The following is a 21,562-nucleotide window of genomic DNA, read 5'->3' as shown; positions in this document are numbered from 1 at the left end:
TTTACACCGCTCCGTTGGATTTGGATTACAATTCGTATGCAAGAGTGAGCAATTCCTCCAGCAGAGAGGCTGAGATAAAGTCAGTGTGGCAATGTACCGTTGTGCTGTGCAACAACAGCCCCGTGCTGCTCAGCAAAGAAAGCACAGAGCAGGTGGCTGAGTCTGGATAACGCTGGTATTCGCCCACCTTTGGATGAGCATCGTGGTCTCAGCCTGGTGTCTGAAAGGCAACGTTTTCAGTGTGGATCTGCTAAACTTGTTAATGAATGGGCTTAGAACAAACCTCGTAATTTAAGACATCTTATCCCATCCTTACAAGGAACATTTTATAGAATTATGGAATCGTAGAATCATTCAGGTTGGAAAAGACCTCTAAGGTCATCAAGTCCAAATGTCCGTTTACCACCAGTATTGCCCACTAGACCGTGTCACCTAAGTACTACATCTACCCTTTCCTTAAACACTTACTATGTTACTAGTGCTGGGAAGCAGTTAGAAGAAGAAACCTGAAAAGTTGCATAGAAGGGACTGGAAAGGGGGTCTCTGAATGGGACAAAAGCCCTTGAGAGTTTGAACTGCGCTGAAGAAAGCTCGTTCTGTGGAGTGTCACGCTGGGGCCAGCAGAAACCCCGGCTTCTCTTGTGCAGAGTGGTGGCTCAGTCCCCTGATTATTGCTCTTCCTTCCATACAGAAGTTGGTTTGATTTACTTGCAGAGCAAATAAAATTGCTATGTACGAGCTCTACAGAGACTGAATGGGAGAGATGAGCCCCGGAAAGGTCACCTACCAAAGTGCTCTGCGACATCCAAAAAAAACTGAACATGAGTGTGGAGCGGCAACTAATGGACCTTAATACATCTGGAATTGTCCAACCGGGAGCAGGAAACACTTGCAGAGGATGAATGAGGTATTAATATTTGCGCTAGTCTAATTCTCACAGCTGCTGTCTGAAGAAAAGGTCTGTGTGGTTAAGATCCCCCCTCACTAATGGAGCTGGCAAAGGAAAGCCAGCTCTGAAGTTAACGATAGATGAAGTGCTCAGGCAATGTTTCATAAAACCATAGAATGGCTTGGGTTGGAAGGGACCTCAAGGACCATCCAGCTCCATCCCTCCACCTCAGGGGTGATGATGCCAGATTGTCTCTGGGAGCCTCCTCCAGAGCAATTTAGCAAGTGGGAGTGAAAAGGGAACAAGAGCCAGCCAGGGACAAGCACCGAGCTAAGCACTGGTGTCAGGAGCAATCACCAGTGGTTGCTGAGCTGTCTCCAACCCAGGAGCAGAAGGGGATGCTTCAGAAGCGAGAGGTTATGAGCACTGTGAGTAAGGCAGTCGCGGTGGCAGGCTCAAGGTATAAAAGCACGGAAGATGTATTCGTTCTTTTTATAGTGTTTTTATTTTCACTGCAGTGGGGAAAAAAAAAAATACACCACCACTACAAATTGATATTCTGATTAAACTGGAGGACACCTGCCTCTGGTAATGGTGGAATTAAGCTAATTATCCTTTTATTGCACCATTCTCGAGTCTTTATGTAATTCTCCATTTTTTTCTTGTCTTTGCCGCTTCTAAAAAATTCCTTTTAAACAGCGTGACTGATTTCTCTTGTAGGTTTGTTTTTCCCTTCTTACAGAGGGAAATGTTTAAGTAGTAAGCGGCTCCATTTCATTCTCTCTTCAGTTATTAGGTAAGGCCTAATTATTTGTTATTTTTTAGGGGGAAAAAAAAAAGACAGTTAAAAGACTTTGTGTGAATTGTATAAAATCTTCCCAGCTTCAGCTGCAATAGCTGCCATGTCCTTAGGTGGTGCGAGCCACTTCAGTAGTTTGGTTTGCCTGTCCACACCTATGATCTGGCTCCACTGCACAGAGCATTTCTTGATGAATTGTAGCCTTTCAATACGCAGCTTTTCCCCAAGAATAGCAAACCATTAGGCTTCCTTTAAGTGTCTTTCAGATATTACAAAGAGAGCAGATAAATTATTTAATGACAAAATGCTCATTTTTAGGGTTGCTCGAAGTTCCAGGGATCTTCCGTTCAATGGAAAGAATATCCAAGGAAAGCTTGTTCACCGAAACCATCACTTCTTGGGATGTAAGTTCTCAAAATAGCTTCTTATCACATTAAATGTGCTGGGGAAAATTGGGATGTCTGTGTCAATGAGCTCTGAGGGGGCAGAGCTCTGACCCTGAGATCAGGGAGCAACACCGAGCTCCCCAAGATGCGATAGTGCTGAATCTCAGCGTTTGAAGGTGCTAATTAGCTTCAGAAAATGCACATGCTATCTCAGGTTGTCACACTGCTGGCACTGAGAAATAAGAGCTTGGCTGTGGGAAAAACCACCCCGTAAATACTAACATAGGATGCAGAACAAGTGAAGCGCTTGGGCTGGGCAGCTCTGCACCCATGGGGCTCTCTTCCCTCTCTGCCTGGTTGGTGCTGCCTGACTTCTGGGGCTGGTGGGGTGTCCCCAGGGGATGGACATGAACATGCTGGACAGCCCAGCACGTTCCTGGCGAGCCCGATGCATGCGTGTTTACATCCTCAGGGAGGGGGAGGCAGACGTTGGAAAGAGGGTTATTTTGTTAGCAACGCAGTGAAACATTTTCCTCTCTAAATAACGCACTATTGACTTTGTGCTGTGTGTAAATATCTTTTAGGGTATGCTAACTCTGGGAGGGACGGTATGTTCCTGCTGAAGTTTTGTGGGTTTTTTTTTTCTGCTGCTTTTTATATATCATACATAAGAATTCCTGCTCCGGGTGATGCACACACCTGGGACTGAGTTTGAATTGCCTCAATAATAGGTAATGGGAAATGCAGGAAACAATTGCTTTCTTCTGATACCTCCCCTTCTTTATGCCCTCCCGGCCCAAAGAGAAAGCAGCAAAGGCTTGATGAGAAAAACATAGACTGTGCCAACAGAGCCCGGAGGAGCAGCAGATTAGAACAGAGGAAAGAGACTTTCTGAGCACGTCTGTGGTTTTCTGTGGGGATGTCCTCAGGTGTGAGACTGAGCCCCGTCCGTCCCCTGCTGCCTGCAGTTCTCTGCGATCCCACAGGCTTTCCTTCTCTTCTGCATTGAATACTTCATTAATTACTGCGCAGTGGTGTTGGTCCACGTGATGAACCTGGAAGTTCTCGACTTGGTGCTGAGCTACGTCTGTGTTGGTGTGTGCATGTAGGGAACCTGTCTGTATGTAGGCAGGCGTGCACATATGTACAAGTGCACATGCATGTGTACGTGTGCATGTACATACACAGCTTGCCTACAGGACAGTATGGTTGGGAGGGAGTTTAAAGCACGAGAAGACAGCTTTAGACCCACAGCATCTCTGCTGAATGCATTGGGAGCGCCTGGTTCAGCACAGCCCCTCAGCACCAACCAGCTCCAGCAGCACGGCTGCCTGTGCTTGGCTCCCTGGAGCTCCTCGGGCACAGATGGGGAGGATTGGTGCCTGAACGTTAGGGGAAGCAGGGGCCCAGCACTGTGAGCTCTGCATTTCCATAAGGGCAGTGGTTGTGCATTAAAAATTCCCCGAGGTAGATGGCAGCGTATCTCATGGGCCTCTTGCCATGTGTGTGATTCCGGTGAATAAAACCACTAAAATGATGATAACGATTTTCTTCCCTTCGGTGATGTTCAACACCAATTGCTCTAATAGCCAACCATTAATTTTATATGTTGCTTTTACTAAACTCATTTTCCCTTAAGTGATATTTTCAGTGCAACCCCTTAACACCTATTACGTTTTTTGTTTGTTTGTTTTGCTTTGTTTTGTTTGGGGAGGGGATATTTTTCTGGGTGTTTTTTTTTTTTTTTGCCATCACAGAAATGCCTTTTATTTCCTGTAAGTGGTGAGATGACATTCTTGCTCGTGAAGATGAAGGACAAGAAATGCTTTGGATTGAGGTCCTATACTAATCCACAGCCATCACACGCCCACCATATTGTTCTGCTGGACCTGGACCCAGAGGTAACTCACTGAGAATTATGGCTGTGTCCTGGGGTTAAGCTGGGTACGTGGTGATGCACTGTGGCCATTTTGCAGACTGCTCTGGCTTCTGGAGCTGAGGTGAGCCAAAGCCTGGTCTGCTTGGTACTCATGAACTTATTCAAAGTACAGTTTCCAAACCACTTTCTGTCATGCAATCCTTCTGGAACAAAGTCGGGGAGCTGACTTTGCTCCCAGCTGGAATCCCCTTTGCAGCTGGTGGTACTTCCCTATTATCTCGCCCTGGCATCTCCTCCTGCATCAAGATCTCCAGGCATGGCAAGAGCTTTGTGTGTGAGAATTATTCCATCTGCAACTTACTTAAGAATCCTTAGCTTCTTCAGAGCAGCTCAGCCCATGCTGCCCAGCACAATCAAATGCAAAGGCGGAGGCACGAGCAGCACAATGCTCTTGCAGAGAGGAACCGGTGCTCCAGACAACCTTGTCTCATGAAAAGGTGCGGAGAAGTGTTTCTATAGCAAACTGCTTTTTGTCTCGAGAACATTTCACTATATCAAGAGCTTCACCACCGCAAGCTCCAGTGATTGTCACAGATATTTACAACCTGCAGGCAGGGAAACCATCACAGATGTAAGGTGGGAAAAAGTACAGATACATAAATTTAGCTAACGCACATCTGACTGACTGGGGGTGCAACTGCAAAGCACGCTCCTCTGAAATAAGAAAAAAAATAGAAGTCAGGAAGAAATATGGGTAGCATTAATCTCTCACCATGAATGCGGCGACATCACCTTTCCAACACAATTGCTTTTTATTTCACTTTAAAGAGACTTTGGCTTGGCTGCCAATAGGAAAAATGAGATTTTTATGAAGAGGTCTGTGAAGAACGCTGTGATTAATCTTGAGGCAAATCTCAGAATGTTCTGAAGAAGTTTCTATTAAGCAAGATGCTAATTTTATCATTTCCACTCTTTTCTGCGTTTTCCTTTAGGATAGAGTGAGAAATTCTAAGCATTAAACCTAATGCCAGTCCTTTGATTACCCAGCGAAGGGGAGCAAGCTGAACTGCCCGTGATGGATTGACTTCTATTAAATTCTTCAGGTGTCACCATGAGTGTGAACTCTATTTAAGTAACACCGCTAGAGACTTATTTTATTATATAATTGGTAAGAAATATAGCCTAGGAAGCCTAGACAATGGAAGTGGCTTCTACAGGAAATATTTCACTAAGAGACAGCTACATGGGAATGTACTGGAAGCTGAAAATTGAGTTACGAATTAAATAGGTAAAAAAATAATTCTTCACATATCAGAAAGCTCTACTGCTTTTTTTATGGACTTTGGGAGAGACTGGCATTATTTATTTGTAGATGTAAAATCAAACAGGAGAAGGGCAGTGGCTTAAGCAGATTAGACTTAACAAGGCTTTTTCCTTTGCCCTGCCACCTCAATATCTGCACTTGGCTTATGGAAAATAAGGCCAGACTCCAGCGTGATGGAAAGAAAAAGGAAAGGGGAAAAAACACTTGATGAGTTGCCAAGACAACTTCAGGGAGACGGACTTCTTAAGTTAGGAACGAACTTGCACAAGCTGGGAAGGATGCTGAAGGCTGATAAGCGGGTAGGAATGCTGTGCTGAGCCAGCACGAGGCCCAACACTTGCAATTAATTCAAGTTAACTAGAAATGAAATAACATTTTTAGATTCCTCAGTGTTTTTCTACCCTATAGTTTTTACAGCTCTTTAAAGAAAAGACCCCTCTCTAGTTTCAAGGCTAGTTTCAAGAAGTAGGTTTTTCCCATCACGTATGTTTGCTCTAGTCTTCATCTAATGCTATCAAACTTGTAAGACAGTAAAAGTTTGAATTAAGTTTTTGAAACTCAGTGCCAAACCCGTGTCTCTGAGCTGGGAGGATACGAGTCACCTGATGATTATTTCTAACAATGGCCAACTAATGGATTTCAGAAGCACAGATCAAAAGGTTGTTCTCAAATATTTATTATAATAAGATGAACAAGCAGCAGGCCGTAACTCATGTGGTAGAATGAAATCCTTGCTAAATCATCACATCATAAAGAAAATTGCTTTTTTAATTTAATATTTCTCTTTCAGCTGTTTCTATAGAGACATGCTAATTTAGGAGCTTAATTTATTATCTGGAAGAATATTATGCCAGATACAAGTTTTCTCCAAATCACTTTCAAGTGAAACCAAAGGCTCACGTAAGCGCGGCATGTGAGCAACAGCGCAAATTGCCTCCATCATTATTGCATAATGGGAAATCGTGTAATGGCTCATCATTCCTCTGGCAGCAAAGGAGTGGATAATGATGCTCTTTGCTGCTAGTTCGGTCACCGAAATGCTGTAAACTCAGCAGTGATAAAACAGCAGCCTTTTTATTAGAGATGTAGCATGGCAGCGACAGAAAACCATTTCTTGCTTGGGAAAATGTTAGTCCTATCTAACAGTTGACCTGGCACACGCTGGAAATAGACAACAGCAGCTCCCTGCTTTGCTTCAATCTGCCACTGTAGCCTCATTATCTTTGCAACAACTGGAGAAAGCTCTTTGATAAGTGTTTTCTCTATAATCCACCCAGCATGAGGGAGGTCAGGTCCACAAACAGTGCTGTAAATAGGAAACATCTGTGCGCCCATCAGTGACGTGCACCCATTCCCATCCCCATTTCTTGCCAGGATGCTGCATGGTGACATGGCAGCCTCATCCCACCCTGCCCTACCAAGGGCCAGCATTTGGAGGAGCTCAGCCCCTGACTCTCTGCATCTCATGTCCGTGCTCTTCAGGTACAGAGCAGCTCTTGGGATGAAGGCCAGGAGCTCCCCTAGGAATGCCCCAGACAAGGAGCTGGTCCTGCTGGTGTGGGGAGCGGGGTTCCCCCCAACGAGGGATGCTGTATGGACGGAGTGCAGACCATGCAGCACCTCATTTCCAAAAGCTGCCTGGTAGGGGACCAAAGCTGGAATAATGGCTGTGTAAGCTTTCTCCCATAACCTCAAATGTTATTTAACTCTTCAGACATATTTTATTGAAAGTATCATAAATAGAGGACAGCTTGATGGTGTGGGTTATCTTTAGTTTGAATGACCTGGTTTATATCACTTCATTTTCTCATGTGAAGCAGTCTACAGTAGAAATGATCATATATTATCAAATGATGCATATTTCATAAAGTGTTTAAGGGAAAAGATGATAATCCAGTCCAGTTAAATACGGAGATGTCTCTAGATTAAGAAACCACCAGCCAGTTACCAGCTATGCTGAATCAGGGGAGTAAGCTATTCCTTTATGTAATTTGGATGTGGTTTGTGCAGAGCATAAACTAAAGAATTGACGGAGAGGGGGGGGAAAAATACTGCTTTGCTGGTCTTTCATAAGCTCTGAAAGACTAGGAGTACTAACAGAAAGTCTACAGCTTGTATCTATATATACCACACACGGTGCTTATACCATATGTGATATATATATAATATCACATGCAGGACACCTCCTGCCTTCTGGTGCTGGTGCTTTGGCTCTGAGGCAGGAACTGGCTCCAGGAGGGCTGGGCTAAAAGTGCTTTTATGCTTTTACAGCTTTTTAAAATTGTTTTGCTTATTTTTCCTTTTTTTTTCTCCTTTGCACTGAGAGATGTACCCTTGCTTTATATAGCAAGCGCAGCTCTTTTACTAATTAGAGGCATTTCTATAGCACTGAAGTTTAAAGATGAACCTTGAGATCATTATCTCATTACTTTGCCGCCACCAGTTGTTATTTGCTGCTCACAATTGATTTCCCTTTATAATAAAGCATCGTGTTTCATTTCCCAGAGATTGATTCACAGCCTTCTGAAGAGTGGAGAAATCTTTCCAGTGAGTTGTGTGCTCCTTGGGCAGGAGATTTCAGGGCATTAGCAGTCCTTCATGGAACAAACTAGAAGCTTTAACAGGACAAAGGCTTTATGCACGAGATAAATGGGTACCGACCAGGGGCAGCCTGTAAAATCCTTCTCCCACTTGCAGTTTTAAAATTTATTTTATGTATTTTATCAAAAAAACACAAAGTAACAGAGGAAAGGGAGAAGCTGCAAGCGCATCTGGCTGGAGAATATTGCACGGAGGAAAATGTTCCTCCAAATTGCACTTTTATTTGATAGAGATTTCAGAATTTAAGGTTTAGATTCCAAGCTGGGGAATGCATATTTTGAGCTCATAGAGGTATCCTTCTGGGGATATATCATTTTGCTGAGGGCAAGTAGTTCTGTAGGACCTGCCTCCATTGTGCAGCGTGACACAATGACAAGGAGCATCACGAAGCATCTCAGGCTCCTGCACATCTCTTACATTTCCCATCATCTCTGGTAATGGATCAGGGCTTTCATTTTTCTCGAGTGTCGTGTTCACAGCCTGGGAGCCTGGAGGGCTGTGCCCTGCAGTGCTGCTGCCCTCCCTGCATGCTGCCCACTCGCCCCCTGGCAGTGCCTTTTTATTGCCTTTTTTGTTTGATTTTTATTGCTGTGTCTTGTCTGGTGTATTGCTTGGAATCTTTTTTTAGTATATGTAGGCATTACTTTGGAATTTGTCAAACTGTGGGTATGAGTTCCATCAATCTATGAATACAGCTGGCCAGACAGCTGCCTAAAACACAGATAGGACACAGGCCCATTATAGGAAGGAGGGAATCATTTTGAAAACATCATAATAAAAGATGGTGCGAGTCCAATGCGTGGCTTTTAGCAGGGAGAAAGCAATATTGGTGTCCTGTTTCTTAAAGCTGAGTGTGAGGCAGTGAATTTATTGCTAATGGCTTTATCTCCCTTCTCTGTCTTGTTCCTTGGATACTATTACTTTAAAGAATCGTGTTACTTTCATATTACAGATTGATAAAAAAAAAAGAACAGGTTTTGTGGCTGGTCTGCCTGGGAGAAGACACAGTGGCCATGGACTGGGAAATGCCGTTCACTGAGGCCCTGCAGGAGAGATGTCTTCCTGCTGCTTTTGTAGGAGCTCGGGAGGCAAGATTTGGTGATCTTCCTCTGACAGCTGAGCACTAGTCACTGCTGCCAAGTGCTCACAGGATCCTGTGCCTGGGGGGCTGGGATTCACCTCTCAAGGAGGTTTCTCCAACAGCAACAGCGTGCAGAGTAACACATGTTCCTCCCAGCACGAAACAGCTACCAGGAGCAAGATCCAACGCCTGATCTGTAAGCCTGCTTTCCTGGAGTGCTGCAGCCTGAATGGCCTTTGTCTCATCCCAGTCCATCTGCAGTGATAACTCTGGAACGTGTGCAGAAACCGTCACACTGCTGGTGGTGAGTCTGCAGTGCATGAAGGGCGAGCATAGCAGCAGGGCTCTGTGCTCTCCTTTCAGAGCCACAGAAGCCCAGAATGGCACTGGGAGCCCAGGAGGGGCCTGAGGTGCTGCAGCAAATTCACATTCCCACCACAAAAGATACATCTCAAATAACATTACGCTTAGCGGGTTTCCGCATCGCTTCTTATGAAACATCAGCTTATGTGCCAAGACAGGCATTGAGGTTACCAAAGAAGCACTTATAAATAAAGCAATACTGTAATCTGCACTATGCATTATAATGGGATCTTTAATTATGTGATCTCACTGAGACCTCTGCAGAGATTAACTGCATTCAGAAGATGACTTAATTACCAAGTATTTCCTTTTATTTCCTCTTCCAGCCAGCACAGGTTCTTAGTTCAGTCACTGGACTGCCAGGTGGGTAATTTGGATGAGATATTTGGTGGTGCCTGTAGGGACTGTCAGGTTCTTACTGTAGCAACAAGTGATCCTATTTTTACGATGCTTCTTTGGGGTAATGTGAAGCATGTGGGTGTTATGGAGGAGCTGGGGCTGAGTTCATTTGCATGGCTGCTAACCTTGTTGCTCAGCTTGTGGCTCTTTCAGTCCATATCTGTTCTGTCACTTTCTCCAGCCTAGTTGCTGCCCCAATAGAGGCCGCTTGCAGGCTCTCTGCAGCTCTGCTCGTGTCCCACAGTCAGCTGCTGAGGGGAGAGGCTGCACCATCCCATCACCATGCGAGCTCAAGCAGGGCGCCCAGCACCACAGAGAGCTCAGGCTGGGAGCAGAATGAGTGCACTTTGCTGCCCTCCTTCACACCCCACAGAACCAGGCAGACACCGTGAGAAGAGTCGAATGCAGAAAGCTATGATGCTTGGAGCATCAGGAGTGCTCCTGTGGATCAGACCAAACCACAGAGAGCTTCCTCTCCTTCCCTACAGGTATGACAAGCAACTCGGCAAAACTGAGAGAATTTCTGATAATTTGTGTATGTACAGTTATATTTGCTTGCTTGTTTCCCTGGTGCACCATTTCCAATGCACTTCACAAAATGCACCTAGTGCTGCCAGCCTAGTTCTGGCCTTATCAGGAGAAAACAAAAAGGAAAACACAGGGCTTCCCAGAATCTGTGCATTGCTCTTTCATGAAGTGGGAAGATCACAAGGTGATAAAAACAGCTTCAAAAAGAATGGCAGATTTAGCAGTAAGCATTTCTGATGTGCCTTCCAACCACTGCAGCCCCTTCTTATCAGGAGCACAGCTCCTGTGTGTGTGTGTGTGTTTGCTGCAGACCAAATGTACTCGTGGTGCTTCCCAGTGTGGTGCAGGCTTAATTGAGCGGCTGAGCACAGGAGTGTAATTGATTTTCTGTAGTTTGGAGATGCGGGGCATTGGTTGGAGAAGCAGCACGACCCTCGCCTGAGGAAGGATTACTCACTCTGTACTACACCGTGACTTAAAAACAACAGTTAATCAGCACCCAAATGCAACTTCAGTGCAGGTTTTATTTATAATTGCTGTTTGTTAAACATTTGGATGAAATCCACGAGTCTAGGAAATACAAGAGAAACAGTTTGTGATGATTTTCTGGAGGTAGCATATAGACACAGTGGAGGTCCTCATTCTACTGAATAATGCTTTTCAGAGGAAGCAGCACAGGTCCCACGCATTGATGAAGACTTTGGATCAAACAGCTCACACCTCAGGGTGTTTGTGGATGGGATTTCTTGTTCTTGCAAATGCAACATAACGTTGGAGGCTGAACAAACCTATGGGTTTGTCTGATAAGGAACTTACTGATGAGCGGAAGAGAGGAAGAAATGAATGGGTGTGCAGAGGCTAAAAGTGATTAAAAGAATGAAAAAGCAGCATCTCTACCTGAACAACAGAAGAGTGATCAGGATCAGAACGGGTCAGATGATGGAAAGCAGAGAAATAAGGGTGAGGAGAGGAAAAGAAGGAAGAAGATTTGAAAAAACCCTTGAACTAATGTGGGAGGCACCTGGTAAGAAGAGAGAGAAGGGGTGGTTGGAAGGCAGGAGGTGGGGAAGCGATGGGGGAAGAGAGGATGTGGTGAGGTCCTTGGTGCCAGCACTGCCACCACATTGCTCCTCCCAACACCTGCACCATTCCTGAGTCCTCCCCATGGGCTGTCCAAACCACCAAGCACCCTTCCAAAATTTGGCTTGGCTTGGGCTCTCACAGATGACTTCCCAAAACTGGGCCCACAAACTGCACATTTTTATATCTTGACAGACCATTTCCAACGGATGTGTTTTATTAGAATGGACTTTAAAACGAATCTCTGCTGGTAAAATTTTTGTATCCTTTTAATTGGTCTTAAAATCACACTTGGATTTTTATTTTTCTGTCAGCCTCATAAAAATGATGTCTTGTTTGCAAGTAATTACATATGGACTGCTGATGTGCATTCCCTGTTGAACGTCTGTGGAGGGTGATGGTTTTATTCCACGAAGCGAGGTGAGAGCCGCAAGCCTGGTGGCAGCTTGTCTGCACACAGCCAGCTTCTGCAGGGAGGGCTGGCCTGTCCTGTTTCGGGCCTAGGAAAAATGCAATTTTCATTTACTTTCCTGGACTATTATTTTGCCAACAAGATGACTGCTTTGCAGGGAGGCAGAATTTCCTGTCCTGTTCCTTAGTGTTTGAAGAGTTACCGATAACAAGATATATTTGCAAGCTTTTGTTGCATGGGTTTTTTTTTTTGTTGTTGTTGTTGACTGGGATAAACACGAGCTGTCAGTCAGCAGGGATAATGCTGCTGTGACTGAGGCCACTCCAGCAGCTCTGCTCAGATCCATGGGGACACCAGGAGCAGTCTCGCTGAAGAGACCTTCCTGTGCTGCAGTTTGCTTTGCAGCACTTTATCCTCTGTTGGAAGTGCCTTGCCATATTAATATTCCAACTGTTAAAGATTTAAGCTACCCAGGGAGTTAATTACGTTAGAGTTTACTTTCAAGACCTCTCAGTGATTCCCTCCCGGGATGCCCCTGGGGTACGGCTGTCCCTGCTTACCAGAGAGTTCCTGTGCTGATTGAGGGTGATGGTTTCAGTGCCTCTGCAAATGGATGTGTCTGGGAGCAGCTCTGCTGCCAGCTGCTTCAAAAACCAAAAGTGCTGGAGATGAAATCTGAATAAGCAGTTTGAGACGATATCAAGATTTCGGCTTTGCTGGGGGCCAGAATTGCATTGCAGGAGCTGTGTTAGAATCAAGGGTACCAGTGGGTTTGGATGAAACAAAACAGATTCCTGATTTTTCCCCAGATAGGTATGGGTGGAATGATTTAAGAAAAAATCCACCTTCTGAGTTGTTTCTGCTGGAGAAGGTTGTGAGTGGGCTGACCACGCTGAAGCTCCCCTGGCTGTTTGTTGGGTACCAACCAAAGACCACCCTGCCTAACTCCATGCAATTCATAAATCCCTTTGTTTCTTGCATAAGCTTTGGTTAGCCAGAGTTCAGCATTACTGAATGTAAGGACTCAAAGGGATTTGTTAAAGATTAAATATTTATACGAGTAGTAAGAACATCCAGTTATTCATTAAACAGGGTAAATGTACTGAAGGGACATAACGCTTTTGTTTCAGAGCATAACATCTCACTGAAGGCTGACATTGGGAAGATTGTCCTATGAGCGTTGGTCAGCCAGTGGCAGCTCCTGTGAAATAAGGAGACTTGGGTACAGTTGGTTTGGTCAGTACTGATAGGAGACCTCTGTATGAGGAAGCACCTGAGTCTGAGAGCGAACCTCAGTTCCCTCCGCTGCCATAAGGCCCAGGAGAAGGGTCTGTGCAGCTGCTGAAAGTGAGTCTGGTGTGGGCACGGTATTCCATGAAGTGCAGAATGAAAATGAGAACATGCATCAAATATCAGAATGCATTGAAATTAAAAGGCCAGGCTTTTTACCTAATTGATGGATTATGGAGCGGCAGGCTGCATTGGGTGAATTAATTATGGAGAAGGAAAGACAGAAGAAAGTGAAATACTGTCGCTGTTGTGGCCGTATTAATTGTTCGCCATCTGTCTGTGGAAATGAAGGAGAAACAGAACAAAAAACGAGAGCTCAGAAGGCTGCTTGTGAATGTCAGAAATAACCACTGAAATGCTGAGGATCCCTGATGCTTCTGAGGCACACTACGGCTAAGAAGGGGTAAAAAAGATTTGAAGGAATCAAAATGGTGGAAGAGCAATTCCCATGGGTTTCAGTGGGTGACGGAGGCTTCCCCAGGTGTGATGGTGCTGGCTTGCTCTGTGCTGCTGCCAGATGTAGGGCTGCCAGATGTAGGGTGGCTGAAGCACTCTTGACCAAACTAGAAAGAAAAAAAAAGAGAGTTATTGTCTGCTCGGCACCGTGATCAGACAGCCTCATCAATGGAGGTTATCCTGTTTCCCTCCAGTTGCCTCCATTCCTTTAAGTGATGTGCCTTCTGAGGCTGAGATTTTCTCTAATCTGGGAACTGAGGGGAAAATCCCTGAGTAATGAGAACGCCTCTGTATTTTTCTTTTATCATGATGGCCTTGGAGTAGATAGGGTTTGTGATGTGGATACTGCTCTCGGTAAGCTCACGGAACAAGCGAGCTGTGTTCATCCCTGAGACATCCTCAGTGCAAAGCCAATTTTCCAGCTGCAGAGACTGCTCGGTGCTGTCTTTGCAGCCCTCCCCATGGCTCCTGTTGATGTTGGTGCTGGTGCTGGAGTGGGGACAGGGACGTGACCCTGGGGCACGGGAATGGGGGAACAAGTGTTCCTCTGCCTGTGGGTGGGTGTTAAAATGTGAGGTTTGAAAGAAGTTTGCAGAGTTTCAGTGGCTAATCCTTACACTTTCGTGCACAGCTGAGAGACTGAGTGGGGATGGGCGATGGGTTGAGATTGGACTTGATGTTCTCAGAGGTCTTTTCCAACCTTAATGATTCTGTGATTCTATGATGACTCCATGACTCTGTCCTTAGCAAAAAGTTTCAGACCTGTCTTCCATGCATTTGCTGGCAAGTTCATGCAGGCCGTGTGCATCCTCTCCTAGCAGCACAGTGGGGAAATTGAGACAGAATCAAAAAAATTAGATCTGGGGTTTGTGCTCAAGAATATATATCCCTTTTTCTGGGATGTATATCCTGGCACCATGATTTCATGCTAAAAATGCTGATGCTGTGAGAATAAAATTGCAAGTGGATGCGTGTGATGGAGAAAGTAAGAGGAAAAGGAGAACAGTAAAAGAACTTCAAAAAGAGAGAGCCAGGAAGCAAGGGATGTGCAAGCAGCTCCCCACGGTCAGCTCAGTCAAATTGCGATGAAATTCTTGTCTGTGCAACAGAAAGCAAACAACTTGTAATTCCGTTCAGAGCCAAGGTTCCCTTAGAATTGGAATCATCTTCTGAGTGTTGAAATGTGTCTGACGCTTTTACTGCATTATTTTCAGAACAGCCTTGCTGTGTTCCCACTGGGCAGCGTGCTGGGTGCCTGTGCAAGCTTGGCGAGCTTTTCTGGCGTGTCTGTGCTCGATGTTAGTGCAAATAGTGCAGTTCATGAGTGACTAAAAAGCCCAGTCTGCGGTTTCTCTCCACAGTGGCTGAACTGTGGTTTTCCATTTCATACATCACTTACAGCTCAGTGCAGTGATTCCACAAAGCCAGCACGCATCCTCCAGACAGAGCCAAGAGCAGAAGTACAAAGATTACTTTTAAGACTTCTGTTGTCATCACCATCACGCGTGCTTGACACCAGGTGGAATTTGCTGCATCTCACCAAGTTGCCTGGAGCACTGCTTGGCACCTCAGCACGCATTCAGCTGAGTTAATTCCTGAGGTCAGTCCCATAACTGTGCCTTTGCCTATTCTATTGCCTGTGCCCTCCTCCCAGCACCTGGCCTTGGTCTCAAGGGTCTGCTGGGTCCGGTGCATGCAGAGCCACTTTTCCCCCAGCCTGCTGTGCCATCCATCCCTTCTCTTGTGGCTTGGCTGTATACTTCCCTTCCCTGGGCAGATGCTGGTCCTTCCTTGCCCCCTTTTTCTTATAGGATGCTGCAAAGTAGCAGTGTCATTAGTGCTTTTACAGCTTTGTTTTACTGGCATTGGAGGTAGCAAGAAAACTTTAACTAGAGAGTACTCTTTGTTTCAGTGGGGATGAAGTTTCCTTCCAGTAGTGCCCATCCTCCTCCTAGAACCCCACTTGAGACATGCTTAGCAGCTGCATCTCTTTGCGGTGAGCTTTCAGCAAGTGCTGTCTTCAAGCACTAAAACTAAGCACTGCAATGTGTCGCCGCCATTCATTTGCATGTTGGAACAACAGAACCTGAAGGCTGCCTGTGTTTGGGGGTTTGCTTTAGGAGATTTCAATGATTTTGAAGATACAATAGCTGGCAATCTATCTTAACCTTTCATTTGGAAAATGAGACTGGGTATGTTATAAGATTTCTCTATTAGGCTTTTCTCTTGATGGTAAATAGCAAGAGAAAAAGTAGCAGTATCCATTCCTTGGTGGCTCAGAATCACTTCTGCTCAACAGAGATCGAAGGAAAAATAACATCTTAAGCAACTTTAAAGTTTACTGCTCTTCCAGTTCTGTCCCATATAAGGGAGAAATTTATTTCTTTGTATTTATATTCATAAAATGTTTATGTAGTACTCAGTAATGAATGGTTGTTCACTGTGCAGAAACCATTCAAAGCTATTGGCATCCATCTCTCCGAGTGCTATTATTTTACCAGGAATTCCTGCTTCTACTCCATTACCCGGCTGCAGCCCCATGCCCTCCTCACCCTTTCCCCATCCATGCCTTGGCCATGTTCCCTCTCCCAGCCTGGTCTTTCTCCTCTGGTTCCACTGGGAGATCAGAGCCCACCGGTGCTCCAGCGCTGCAGCGTTATCATTAATGCCGACTCAGAATCCATTCAACACATTTAGATATCGCGTGCTGTCAAATTATACCGATTTTAATAAGTTGGCCAATTTTCAGCATTCCCTTCATCTGATGTAATTGAACTTTAACTTCAGGCGTTTAAGACTTGATCATTACTTTCAGGGCATGCCTTCTAAAGTGGATTGCAATTACAGAAAGACAGTATCGTATAAGAATCCTGATGGGCTCATAAGACGCATTTTCAATTTCTCCACATTAATTAAAGAATTATTTTAAAGCTATCTAAGAGGCTATTATTTATGGATGCTGATTAGTATTTTGACCCTTCGTCATGCAAGCAATAAATTATTTGGAAAAACAGGTTGGACCACGGTTCAGAAATGGAAGAGAAACCAAAAGAATTGGGATCTGATCACAGTGAAATTGTTGGCCTGATTGCTTTCCTTTCATGCGGCTGAGAATTGCAGCAAAACTGGGAATACAGCAAAGATTGATGGCTTTGCAGTGTCAGCTTCCCTGTAAAAGTGGACGAGTCCTTGAGCAGACTCATTCACTTTTCCAACAGAAGATTTTACTGAAAAAATAAAAGACAATAACCACAGAAGTGACAGAAATCCGTACAGCTGCAGTGCATAACCAGAAGAACAAGCTCAATTTTAGTAAGATTTTAAATTTGGTTGCAGTGCCTACAGAGGCACCAAAGCAGTCGGCTGAGCTCACTTGGTGCTCAGAGCGCTGAGCTTCTCAATGATTGTTCAAATTAATCTGAAGCCCTAAAGGTTTTCAGGAGGACCCAGATAAAACTGGATAGAAGACAGAGAGAAGCCACACTTTCAGACTGGTAAGATGAGATTGGAGGGTCTCAGACATCTCGCAACAAATTTGGGTCTGGTTTGGAACCATCTGGAGTAGGAGAATGGAGGAAATAAATCAAAAGATTGCAGTAGCTCAGCGTTTCCATGGTCCTTCAGGCCTGACAGCACGCAATAGACTGTATCAGGCCCGGGGTGATGGTACTGCAGGCCACGTTATTTATTTGCAGACCAGAAAACGCGGGCTTGTTTGTTCAGTTCATTGGTCTGGTCATTAACCCACGGTCATTCCACGAATATAACCAGAATTAGTATTCAAGTGAATTTTGCAGCCTGCATGAGAAAACACATTCATTGCCATTGTTCAGTGGAAGGTTTGCTGTCAAACGAATTTCCACTAATTGAATGTTATATGCAACGTTTTGAGAATAGACTCAAACTAATCCTAATGGTAGAACAGTAGTTTATAATCAATATGTTTTCAATCAAACGTTATACTTCTATTTTATATTAAACCAGAGTATGTAAAAATTGAAGAAATATATGATGTAACCACATTGGTTAAGATGTTTCAAAATTTGGGCAACTTGTAAATAGGCTTTACTTGTAACTTTGGCCTGTGAGATACCCAGGATATGCGAGTGCCAGGCAGTGCATTGCTTGCTAAATGATTACTGCTTTCTAAATCTACTAATGTTTTCATAGGGAAAAAAAAACACAAAAAATTCTGATCAGATTTGCATCCCCTTTGCATACCTGAGGGGTCAACAAGTCAGTAAGAATTGAGACAATTTGTCTGCTGAAACTACTTGCCTCCATTCGTAGAAGCTAACACTGAGGCAAAGCAGTGAACAGAGAACTTTTTCCATAGGTCTCTCGGTAAAGAAGAATTTTCCTAGGTTTCATGGTTTTTTTTTTTTGTTCATTTGTTTGTTTTTCTGACTAAGAGCAACATTCATATTTAAAAATAAAGGCTTAAAGAATAGGATTTGGTTCCATTAAGGGTAGAACTCTTGTGGAGTCTGGAAAGCACCATGATAACTTACTTGAATGGATGATCCCTAGAGTATTTAAATTGCTATTTATGAGCAAAGAGAAACAGAAGGAATAGATTATGCGACTTTTCTGGTAGTACTAATTTGCAGTAAAGTGGGCATTGTTTCTGGCATGAGAGAATTGATATGCCGTAATGCAAAGCATCAGAAACAATAAGGGAATGAATTATGCTGGGGACTCGTCGCCAGTTCGTCAGTGGCTGTTGTGGAGGTAATTTACTTGTCCTGCTCTCTGCATTGATTTGTTAGGAGGAAAGTTACAATCACGAAGAACCCACAGTTCCCGTTCTCTGAAAAGAGGATTAATCTAGTAAAATCTTTACTGCTAAAGTAGGTAAAGGCATTTCTTAATATCTGAAACAATGAGGAATACAGGATTTGAAATGTTTTACTGTTTGAATTAATAGCTTCACATCTGCTTAAAAAGATAACACTATCCTGAATAAAGCGTGACTTTCTAGTTTGGTATAATGACTCTTTTTCAGATGATATTACAGAGAGCCATAGAATATGAGATGAACCTTAATTAATATTCTTTCAATTACAATATATTTCACTGTCAAATTCTTCTAATTTTCATGAACTAGTGAGAGGTTGGTTATAAAGCTAATGATGGGGAAACTAGAAGAATAAGAGTCCAACTCCATCTTCTTCTAGAGAAGACAACTATTTAATTCCTATCTTCCATGCATTATTCAAAGCTTTGCTTTTAAAAGTATAGGCAGTCATCCAAATTCTGCCACCACTTATACGCAGAAAATACGTAAGTATTAAAATTTCATTGAAAGTTCATTTCAGATTTGTTCAAGTTTCTTGAAAAGAAACGTAGCCTTGTATGGATTAATAGCTGGGTCAGCGTGCAGCTGGCTTGGCCACTTGCTGTACTGACTGTGCAGCAGTGCTGTTTTTTAAGCTCTTGTTGAACAAGAGCTTGGACTGTTACTATGGCCCTGGGCAGGAGCATGAGATCTGGTGGTACCAGGTGATGGTTTGCACTGGTGTATAATGCCCTTGCTGGCTTGAATTGAGAACTGAAGTCATAAAAGCACTTGAAGTTTGTTTTATACAGCTTATAGGAAGGGGTCCAAGCCACAAGCTCTCCCTTTTCAGGCGTTCTCCTAATAAAACAACCTTCTTTTATTCTATTTTTTAGCATAACCAGCTGACACCCACTGACGATGCTTTCCCCAGTGTTGCTGCTTGACCCTGTTCTACATTCCTCGCTGCTGAATGCCCAACCAGCCACGCATGGTCCTGAGGTGAGAGGCATGACCAAAGCTATCAAATGCAGGCAAACAACGCTCTGTTTGAGACAGTGGATGAAATTATGTGTCTATACGTGAGCTTCTCAGAGCGTTGCCCTGGTGAGGTTGTCCAGACATCAGTTTGATCTTGGTCTTTTTTTGTCTCCCCAGTCCAGGTGCACTTCACAGGTTGGGCCGTGCTTTGCCTTTGGAGCCGTGGATCACATGCAGGTACATTTGCAGGTTCGTGCATTTGTCATAAAAGCACATTTAATGCATCTGGTAAGGAAACCAGTGGTATAGACAGGTTTTGTAATTATAAAGCAGCGTTCCTTTGGTATGGCGCTAGAGATGTAAGATGATAGGAATGTGCAGTCATAAAAAAGGAATAGCTTTTCAAAATCAGCTGTGTGGTGACTAGAAACTAGTCATTTTTTACAATAAATAAATCAAAAATCATGTTTACAGCTCCTGGAGTTTAGAAATAACAGCCGACAAAGGAAATAAAATTTGATAGTAACATATAACTGTGAAAGAAACCACTTTTCAGTTGACCTACTCTAAAAGTCATTAACTAGCAATGTGCTGACAACACAGGAAAAATAACCTCACAGAGTCTGTTATTGGTTTTCCTACTGAGCATCACGTAATGCCAGAGCCAGTGTAGGAATTTAAGGCAGCAATCATGTAGCACGTCCTTAATTATTTCGTATTGCATTAGATGGGCAATTTTTGTCGACCAGTTCACAGAATGCTGAACTCAGTGTTCATCTCAAAATCTCAGTGCCAGTTACTTTCCTAATGAAAATTGATCCTACTGGTGGTTTAGGATCAAACCCATGGCCATTCTCCCGAGGTAACAAGATTTTTGATATTAATAACAGGCACTATAGACTAAAGGCTTTCCTCCCATATACATTTACTAAGATAGCCTATTCTTAAACATGCTGAAAAATGAGATGGGTGGTGCTGTGAGTTGCAACGTGATGGGGCTGGGAGGAGGAGCGTGGTGGGACGATGCATGGAAAGCTTCCCTATACTTCCTGCAGGTGTTTTCCTTGTGGCTCAGGGCCACCCAACCCAATGTGCTCCCACCTGGCAGCTCAGCACGGGGCTGCTCAGTCCTTGGGTTTCCAATGCTTTTCTCCCTTGGGGAAAAATACCCTGGATTGCCTGATTGGCATGTTTTTTTTTTTGGTTTTTTTTTTTTTTTCAAAAACTGATTTTTCTGACTCAGAAGCCTGAGCCAAAAAGTAGTTTTTCCTAGAGGAATGAGCCAAAAAATCTCTTTTGTATGTCTGAAGTGAAGCCGTCTGAGTCACAACTTGTTCTGCAATAAACCTACCCATCTCCTCTCTTCTGTTTTATGGCTATTGTTAAAGAATACAGCCAGGATGGTTTTGTCAGACGATATGAAGCTGTGAGAGATAAAGAAAAACAATTTATTTAAAGATAATATTTTTAAAAGTTTCCTTACATTTTTTTTTTAACGTAACTTGAAATATGCTCACAGTGATTCAGTTTGTTTTCTTTAAAGATAAAAAAATAATCATTTGAAAACGTTAAGATTGTTCCAGCCGTACCCCTGCCCCCACCCAAGAGGAAAGGGGGTTGTGGAGTGGCTGGACTCTTTTTGTGTCCAGGTTCATCAGCTTGGGGTGATCTTTGAGCTTTTGCTGATGACATGCTAACTGACACGCTGCACAGCAAGCTGATTTAGCTGTTATGCATTCCTTGCAACTTTCATCGTCTTCAGAGCTGGGCATGCAGTGAACAAAGGCACTCAGGTAAAGGCAGACCTTTCGGCTGGAGAAAATTCTTTAATTTGTTTTAGCATGTGAAAGCCACCACTGAGCACATCACAAGGATGTCAGTAATAACAGAACGCCTGCCTCCAGTAAATGGTGAATTAAACCTCGGCAATCCACACGCTCTCCATGACACACACCCCGGTATTTTGTAATTGCACTGCAAATTGCTTTCCAAGGAGATCGTGTTCAGCTCTCAGTTTCTGCAGTGACATTCCTGAAGAGGTGAAGTCCTTTATACTTATCATTAAAACCCAGCGATCTATACAAATCACTTCCCAACATGGCACTCACTCTTTTAATCTGAGGCAGATAACCAGCGCATCCCGGAGAAGCTTCAGCTTGTATCTGGGTGACAGATAAGAAATTTCATTGAACAGGTTTCCCTTGTGATAGACAGAAGTAATATCTCCGGCAGCAGGAGTGCTCAACCATGTAAGTCTCTATAAAGTTAACGGTTTGGGAGTAAACAGCTTTTTATGCAAGAGGAGATGTAAGGAAAT

Source organism: Numida meleagris, chromosome 5 (genome assembly GCF_002078875.1).
Source record: "Numida meleagris isolate 19003 breed g44 Domestic line chromosome 5, NumMel1.0, whole genome shotgun sequence".
NCBI classification, from domain to species: Eukaryota; Metazoa; Chordata; class Aves; order Galliformes; family Numididae; genus Numida; species Numida meleagris.
This window is presented reverse-complemented; position numbering follows the sequence as displayed.